Here is a 9,756-nt window from a genome sequence, read left to right as displayed (position 1 = left end):
AAATAAGCATAAATTTTAAAAAAATCTTTAAAATCGGACATTTCTCCAGGGTTCCTTGGTTTCTTTTATTGGAGAATGGCATTTTGAAACCAAAATCTGAGCACAAGGTGTGACCATTCCTGTAGGAATGCCAGTGCTTCTAGGCCCTCTCAGTGGACAGGCCTAGGTAATATATGTATGTATACTAATTGATGTATACACACATTTCTTTCATTGTTTCTGTCTTTTTTTAAATGTTTATTCATTTTTGAGAGAGAGAGAGAGAGCGTGAGTCGGGGGGAGGGGCAAAGAGAGAGGGGGATAGAAGATCTGAAGCAAGCTCTGCGCTGATAGCAGCAAGCCCTATGCGGGGCTCTAACTAACTCAAGATCATGATGCGAGCAGAAGTCAGAGGCTCAACGGACTGAGCCACCCAGGTGCTCCTGTTTCTGTCTTTTAATCTATGTATATGAAGTTAAACACAAGTTCATACTGATGTCTCCAATTCTAATCCATTACCACAGAATTCATTCTAGGCTTACTTTGTTCCCTTCTTGTTTACTTTCTTCCCTTCTTTTTTTTCTGACAGTGAGAACCCTGAGAAATAAATTTACCAGCTAGAGTGCAGTGTTTATATATAGTATGTGGGCCTTTTTTGATACTTGAAATTTGATTATGGACTGGTGTTAGTTGATACTAAAAAATTATTGTTAATTTTTTAGGTATGATAATGACCTTGTGGTTATATAAGAAAATTTCCATATTTTTAAGATTTGCTTCATAAGATATGTAGGGATGGAATGATATCTGGAATTTTCTTTAAAATATTTCAGCAAAGGAGAACAAAAGAAATAAAGGAGGAAAGTATGGATAAAGTAATTGCCAAAATCTTGATAATTGTAGAATATGGGTAATGATCCTGGGATATGGGAGTTCACTGTACTCTTCTTTCTGCTTTGGAGTATGTTTGAAGTTCTTCATTTTACAAAATGTTTTATTACTGTAAATTATATTTATTTTTGGTAGGCAAATTATTTACTTAGTGAAAATTCGAAAGTTATCAGAAGATATACAATGAAAATTAGTCTTCCTTTTCCCCTTGTTCCCAGCCACCAAATTCTGACTTCCAAAGGTATTAGTAGTGTTGGTTCTTGTGTATCTTTTCACAGATGATTTCTATATTTGCAAAAATATGTATATATTCCATTTTCACACACACACAAATAGTAGCATACTTTATATCCTATTCTATACCTTTTTTAAACTTTTTATAATTTCAGACTTATGGAAAAGTTCATAGAATTTCTGTTTACTTTAGTTCTGATTCTCCAAATGTTAGCATTGACCACATTTGCTTTGTTATTCTCTCTCTATTTTTATTTTTTTCTGTTCCACTTGAGAATAATTTGCAGGCATTAATGCCTCATTACTCCTAAATATTTCAGTGTATATTTCCCATAAACAAGGGCATTATCTTCCATAAACACAGTACCATTATCAAAATCAAGAAATTAACATTGATATGGTACTATTATCTAATCTAGAAACGTTACTCAAATTTCACCAATTGTCCCATAGATGTCCTTTATAGAAAGAGAGAAAAATTGTTTTTCTATTCAGAATCATATGTTGCATTAAAAAAATTAGTTGTCCGTTAAAAAAAATTAAAACACAAGTTTATAAATTGGAAAGTGAAAACCTATTGCCCTTGATCCTATTCCCCAAAGACAAACATGTTTGACAACCTTTATATAAATCCTTCCAGAATTTCTTTCAATACATATACCAACACACACCACACATATATGTTATATACCTTTAAACAAAAATATGAAATTATACATAATACCTACAATTTGTTTTTAGTTAATATTTCATTTTTTTATATATCATTCTTAAAATTTTTTTTAATGTTTATTCATTTTCTGAGAGAGAGAGAGAGTTAGGGAGGGGCAGAGAGAGAGGGAGACACAGAACCCTAAGCAAGTTCCAGGCTCTTAACTGTCAGCACAGAGCCCGACGCAGGGCTTGAACCCACAAACCATAAGATCACCACCTGAGCTGAAGTCAGACACTTAACCAACTGAGCCACCCAGGCACCCCTTTTGTATACATTTTATAAATATATCTTGAATCCAGCATCTTTCCATTTTTACCACTCTTGCTTTCTTTTAGTCTCCCTTTATTCCTTGTTTTGATTAATTACCTCCTAACTGCTCCCTGCCTCTGAATTTTCCCAACTCCATTCCATCCTATGGCTGCTGCCATATCCAATCACTCTTCTGCTTAAAATTGCCCAACATTTTCAAGATCATTTACAGAGCATGGCACTCAAGCTCTTCACGATCTACATTTCTTTTTGCATCCCTCAATGTTTGGTCACCCTGCATTTCAGTCACACTGAATTTAATTCAAACAGTTTGTGCAAACTGTTTCCTTTGCTTGGCATATCTTCCTCATTAACTTTTATTCATCCTTTCAGACTTAGCTCAAAAATCACTTTCTCCAGATTCCTACTCTGGCCTGCCCACAGAGTGGAACTCCCAGAGCATCCTGTGCATATCTCTATCATGGCCCTTGTCTCACTGTGCTATAATTGTTCACTTCTCTCTCTCTCCAACCAGACTGGGACTATATATATATATTCACTTTGGGATTACCAGCCCTTCTACAGTATCTAATATAAGTAGTAGGTATTTATTAAATACTTGATAAATGATAGAATATGAAAAGAAATTATCAGGGAGGTGTTGTCTTGCTTCCAGACTCACTGTAGCATACTCAAACAGGATATACAACTCAATGGGAAAAGAGAAATTTAGGGGTAAAATGAGAACATTGGTGATTATATAAAGTTGCCACCATTTGCAGGAAAAGGCTCTGTCTGGCAACTGAATTATTCATTCAATAGATATTTCCTGAGCAAATGCTACAGGGCAAGCACTATTCTAGCCCCTGGGGATATAGCAAGGAAAAAAGATAAAGTCCTGGTTCTCATGGAGTTTGCATTCCACTGGAGTTCTAGTGGGGCAGTTGTATCTAAGCTCCTACTGTATCCCAAGCAGAAAGCTACATGGGGATAGGGGAAAGGTACAAAGACATAAGAGATATTATCTGTCCCTTTAAAAAGCCTGAGACCTAACAAGGGAATCCAAATGTATATATACTACAAAGCAGAATATTGATCATTTCCAAAACTTTAATTTACCCAGTCAAAAAATAATTGAGTTTATATATTATGTACCAACTGGATATGGTAACAGATATGCTCTTGCTTTCAAGGCACAGTATAATAGGAGAAAAAGACATGTATTTTTTTAAATCTCACAAATAAATATATAACCATTAAATACATTAACTATAGTCATAAAAGACAAAACCCCAGGAAGTATGAAAGCATATAATTCAGGAGGGCTTCCTTGAGGAAGTATGGAGTGCTGTGGGAACACAGAGAAAGGAGAGGTCAGGTTAATTCAGACAGGTTTCCAGATGAATAGATATATGAATGAGCCTAAAACACTGTGAAAGTTTCATCCCACAGCAGGAGGGGGGTAATTCCAATCAAAGGGAAAGCATCAGTCAATATGGGAAAGCATCAGTCAATATGGGAAAGTACAGGGTAGTCCAGTGTGATTAAAGGAAAGAGTGAAATGGGACATAAAGAGGGATGGTGAGACAAAGATGTTATGAGGAAAAGCTGGAGAGATGAATTGAAGCCACTAAAGACTGTAGACTATATTTTCTTTTTTTTTAATGTTTATTTTTTATTTTGGGGAGTGGGGAAGGGTCAGAGAGAGAGGGAGACAGAATCCAAAGCAGGCTCTAGGCTCCAGCTGTTAGTTCAGAGTCATATGCGGGGCTCGAACCCATGAACCCCGAGATGACGATCTGGGCCAAAGTCGGACGCTTAACCGACTGAGGCATCCAAGCGCCCCTAGACTTTATTTTCTAAGCTAGTGGTTCCCTCAAGCAATAAGCAGATCCATTAAATTAGAATTAGATCCATTGAATTGAATTTGGTGGGTGAAATGAAGATACGCCATTACACGAAGTTGCCACCAGAGGGTACCATAAGAGAAGGTCTACCTGAGAAATTATTGAGCACTTCCCCTATGCCAAGTATATATTTCCTCAAGTGATTGTGGTGCTCACTTAGCCAGCCGTAGGAACCCCTGATTTATACAGTAGAGAACCATCAGAGGCTTTGAGCAGGAGAGAAACATGATTAATCCCATATTTTGTAATTCTAAGGACAGAATGAAGGGATGGACGGTCACAGGAAGGGAGATTAGTTGGTAGCCTATAGCAGCGGGACTAGAAAAAGAGAAGTTCTGGAATAGGGCAGCAGCTATAGAATAAGAAGACAGTTGTGAGACAATTTTCAGAGGCAGAACCAACAGGACTTGGTTACCAATTGGATATGGGGCTATGAAGGGAAAGGGAGGGAAAAAGATGAAGGTCTCAGGCCTGAATTATTAAAACCATGATGCTATGATAGCAAGATGTTATGGCCATGGCTGTAAGTAGGAACACAAGAGAGAACAACTTTGTCTGGGGGAACTTAGAGGAGTGTGGTTTTGAAATCAATGACTGGTATGACCTGTTGGGGCTAAAATTAGGGCTCATAGCTGGGTCCTCTATTCTCAGTCTAAGCACCTTTTTTGAGTATATGAATTGTAACTTTTTGGAAGCTTTCTTCTGCTCCTTGCATCATCTATGTTTTTTATTGTCTGTGGCTTTCATGATAGAGCTTTCCTCAAATGCTCAAGGATCCTTTGTTGGGGAGTCCATGTAACTTGGTTCTTGGGAGTCCAGAAAGCTATGGACTTCAGGAGGAAAGAGAAACACCTAAAGTCTGTATCTAAGGCCCTTGTATTATGGAGTGTTCTGCAAGGAAACAGAACCAGTAGGGGACGATGGATGGATGGATGGATGGATGGATGGAGATAGAGGCATACCTAGTTGTATTGCACTTTGCTTTATTGTACTTCATAGGTACTGCATTTTTTACAAATTGAAGGTTTGTGGCAATGCTAGCATCATTTTTTCCAACAGCATTTGTTCATTTGGTGTCTCTGTGTCACATTTTGGTAATCCACACAATACTCCAAATTTTTCATTATGATTATATTTGTTATGTGATCTGTGATCATTGATCTTTGATATTACTATTATAATTGTTTTGGGGGCATCATGAACAGCCCTCAAATAAAATAGCAAACTTAATTGTTAAATGTTGTGTGTGTTCTGACTACTTTACTGACTAGCCATTCCTTTATCTCTTTAACCTCTCTCTGGACCTTTCTATTGCTTGAAACACAATAATATTGAAATAAGGCCAATTAGTAACCTTACAATGATCTGTAAATGTTCAAGTGGAAGCAAGAGTTGCACATCGCTCACTTTAAATCAAAAGCTAGAAATGATGAAATTTAGTGAGGAACACATGTCAAAAGCCAAGATAGGCTGAAAGCTAGGTGTCTTATGCCAGACACTTAGTCAAGTTGTGAATTCAAAGAAGAGTTCTTGAAATTAAAAGTGCTACTCCAGTGGACACAAATGATAAGAAAGCAAAATAGCCTTATTGTTTATATGGAAAAAGTTTTAGTGATCTGGATCGATCAAACAAGTCACAACATTCCCTCAAGCCAGAGTCTAATCCAGAGCAAACCCCTAAGTCTCCTCAGTTCTTTGAAGACAGAGAGAGAACTGAGGAAGCTGCAGAAGAAAAGTTCACAGCTAGAAGAGGTTGGTTAATGAGGTTTAAAGAAAGAAGCTGTCTCGATAACGTAGAAGTACAAGGTGAAGCAGCAGGTGCTGATGTGGAAGCTGCAGCAAGTTATCCAGAAGATCTAGCTAATTAAAGAAGTGCCTTTAACTTAAATTTAAAATTTAAAACTGGCTATACTAAAGAACAGATTTTCAATGTAGGTAAAACAGCCTTATATTGGAAGAAGATGCCATCTAGGACTTTCTCTTTTTTTTTTCTTAATGTTTACTTATTTCTGAGAGAGAAACAGACAGAGAGCAAGCGGGGGAGGGGCAGAGAGAGAGAGAGAGACACAGAATCGGAAGCAAGTTCCAAATCCTGAGCTGTTAGCACAGAGCCTGATGTGGGGCTCCAACTAATGAACTGCGAGTTCATGATCTGAGCTGAAGTCAGATGCTTAACCAACTGAGCCACCCAGGCGGCCCACCATGTAGGACTTTCATGGCTAGAGAGCATCATATGCTATAGAAAAATCTTTTGTAAAAAGATGAATCAATCAATGTAACAAACTTCATTGTTGTCTTATTTTAAGAAATTGACACAGCCACCTTCAGCCTTCAGCAACCACCACAGTGATCAGTCAGCAACCGTCAACATCAAGGCAAGACCCTCCCTCAACAAAAAGATTATAACTTGATGAAAGCTCAGATGATGGTTAGCATATTTTAGCAATAAAGCATTTTATAACTAAGACATATACATTGCTTTTTAAATACATAATGCTGTCACATGTAATAGATTGCAATATAGTGTAAATGTTAGCTTTTATTTATTTATTTATTTTTTTTCAACATTTTAAATTTATTTTTGGGACAGAGAGAGACAGGGCATGAACGGGGGAGGGGCAGAGAGAGAGGGAGACACAGAATCGGAAACAGGCTCCAGGCTCCGAGCCATCAGGCCAGAGCCTGACGCGGGGCTCGAACTCACGGACCGCAAGATCGTGACCTGGCTGAAGTCGGACGCTTAACCGACTGCGCCACCCAGGCGCCCCTGTAAATGTTAGCTTTTAGATGCACTGGGAAATCAAAAAATTCATTTGACTCGCAATATTTGCTTTACTGGAACCAAACCCACGATATCTCCAAGGTATGCCTGTATGGATATAGGTAGTGGTAGACGTCTAGATAGAGACAGAGATAGAAATAGGACAGAAACAGAGACAGAGATGGAGGTTTATTGTGATAAATTGGCTCATGCAATTATGAAGGCTGAGACAATCTGCTGTCTGCAAACTGGAGACCAGGCAAGCTGGTAGTGTAATTCAGTTAGTCCAAGGGCCTGAGAATCATGGGAGGCAATGGTTAAAATCCCAATCTGAAGGCTAGAGATGAGATGATGAGACAACCCAACTCCAGCAGGCAGATTTAAAACAGGCAAAAAAGGGCAAATTCCTCTGTTTTCTGCCTTTTGTCCTATTCAAGCCCTTAACAGATTGGCTGATGCCTAGTCACATTGGGGAGAGCAGTTTACAGAGTTTGCTGATTCAGATGCTAATCTCATCCAGAAACACTCAAAAACACACCCAGAAGTAATCTTTAATCTGGGCACCCTGTGGACAAATTGACACATAACATTAGTCATCACAATGCTTGAGGTCTTTGAAGGCAGAAGGTCTTTGCTCACCATTATATTCCCAGTATCTAGCACAGTAAACAGTTGATCGGATTGGCTGAATATGTTAATGAAATTGAGTACACCCAGTTACATATAATCCAGTTTCTACTAGAATTTTTTTCTCTATTAGCCTGATGAATTGTGTAGTATTGGAAATTTCCTAAAAGACCACATTTTCTTCTTGGGATTTTATATTCTGCATCAGTGATTTCCACACCATAGCCTGGCAAAAGTTGCAAGTGATTGGATCCATAAATTTTCACCTACCTAGACTTTTGTATTTTCTTTCCAACTTTGCTACGCATTTCTAGTATAGGAGATCACAGCTAATAATCATGATTTGGTGAGAAAGAAGAAAGAAGAAATAAAGCTGTATTTTTTAAAAGTGGTCTTGAGGAGAAAAAGTAAAGGCGTAGCTATCACCAAATTAGCCACTATAGTTCTGGCATTCCCACAATTAGGACATTCTTGAACTCAGTGCCTGGAACTGGGTAGTCTTTGTAAAATCCTCCTTTGGAACTTAGAATTTAGATTTGCAACAATTGGCATTGTGATTAAAATTTATTTTGAAAATATACCTTTATAACAATTGGCAGTAAATGATTAAAATTTATTTTGGAAATATACCTTTACTCTTCTAACTGATTCAATATGCAATGACTGTTGAATGAATATATATTTATGAATTTGTGAAAAAGCAAAATTTAACTGAATATTAAGATCAAATTAGCTTTATTCAGCAATTCATGAATCAAGCAGCATGCCATCTAGAAAGGGGAAAAGGAGCTCCATGGAGCTGTACATAATGAAAGTCTTTTATAGGTGGATGGAGGCAGAAAAAAGAATTTTCTAACCAACAGTGGATTATTTCAGGCAAGGTCACCTTCCTTTGAGGGAAGGGCAGGGGGTCTATCAAGAAGATTACCTCACTAGTGCTGATTAAGTAATACCAGATTGACTGGTTAAAGGTCACATTTCTGGGAGAGGCTGAAACTGCAATTCGATTAGATATAAATCCTTGGTTTGCTGACATGGGACTTAGCACAAGTGACTCCATTTTGAACCTGTTGTCTCTTTTTTTTCTTTAACAAATTCCTCCTATATGCCAAGGACTGCTCTAGGCATTAGGGATATAATGGTGAAGAAACAAGCCAAGTTTTATGTTTGTTTGTATGAAAAAATGTAAACATATACAAATGTAAACATATACAAAGTGACTTCTATCTACACACCATCCATCTTAAATAATATCAACTCATAGTTGACCTTCTTTCATTACTAACCTACCTCTCTATCCCTCCCCCTATATTATTTTGAAGCAAATCGAAGATGTCATATTGTTTCATCCATAAATATATTGGCATATATCTCTAAAAGAGAAGTATTCTTTAACCATAACCATAACCCACCTAAAAACAACAAATTCAGGGCACCTGGGTGGCTCAGTCGGTTCAGCATACAACTTCAGCTCAGGTCACGGTCTCGTGGTTCATGAGTTCTGAGTTCGAGCCCTGTGTTGGGCTCTGTGCTGACATCTCGGAGCCTGGAGTCTGCTCTGGATTCTGTGTCTCCCTCTCTCTCTGCTCCTTCCCTGCTCACACTCTATCTCTCTCTCAAAAGTAAATAAACATTAAAAAAAAAAACAACAACAAATTCAATAATCTGGAGCTTGCATTGCTTCTTAGCCTTTTGGCTAAGATCAAGTGTAGTATCTGTTCTTATCAGTTTAGTAATCTGGAGCTTACATTCTAATAGGAGACACAAACAAGGAACAAACAAGCAAAATACCAAATGATATTAAGCAGTGATGATAAAAATAAGGTCCATTTGGTGGTCAGAGCAACCCTCTGTTAAGGAGGCAACATTTACTGAGGAACATGTGTAACATGAGGGAGCAAGGCATGTGACTGTCTGGAGGAAGTGTTCCTGAGAGGCTCCAGCTAGTGCAAAGGCCTGAGGCAGAGCTCAGTGTTCAAAGAATAGTAAGAAGGCCTATGAGTCTAGTAGGGCTAAGTGGAAAGAAGAAAAGAAGGATATACATTTGGAGTGGCCACTGGGGCCATGATAAAGATGACTTCAGATCTGATTCTTATTATGTATGATGGACAGCCACTGGAAGGTTTTGAGCAGGGGAGTGACATGACCTGATTTATGATTATAAAGGATCATTCTGGCTGCTGTGTCGAGAACAGTGTAGAGGAGGACATTTGTCACAGAACAAATATAGAAACGGGGAGACCGATTAGAAAGCTACTGCAGGGGCGCCTGGGTGGCACAGTCAGTTAAGTATCCAACTTTGGCTCTGGTCATGATCTTACGGTTCATGGGTTTGAGCCCCGTGTAGGGCTCTGTGTTGACAGCTCAGAGCCTAGAACCTGCTTTGGATCCTG

General features: G+C 38.3%; 1 pseudogene; it reads left to right on the top strand.

Moving 5' to 3' along the window:
- The first annotated feature begins 9,039 nt into the window (after positions 1 to 9,039).
- Positions 9,040 to 9,159, top strand: LOC131518548 (U2 spliceosomal RNA; annotated as a pseudogene).
- The last annotated feature ends 597 nt before the right edge of the window (positions 9,160 to 9,756 follow it).

Source organism: Neofelis nebulosa, chromosome 7, assembly GCF_028018385.1.
Source record: "Neofelis nebulosa isolate mNeoNeb1 chromosome 7, mNeoNeb1.pri, whole genome shotgun sequence".
Classification (NCBI taxonomy): domain Eukaryota; kingdom Metazoa; phylum Chordata; class Mammalia; order Carnivora; family Felidae; genus Neofelis; species Neofelis nebulosa.
Note: the sequence above shows the minus strand (reverse complement) of the source record. Positions and strands in the feature narration are given on the sequence as shown.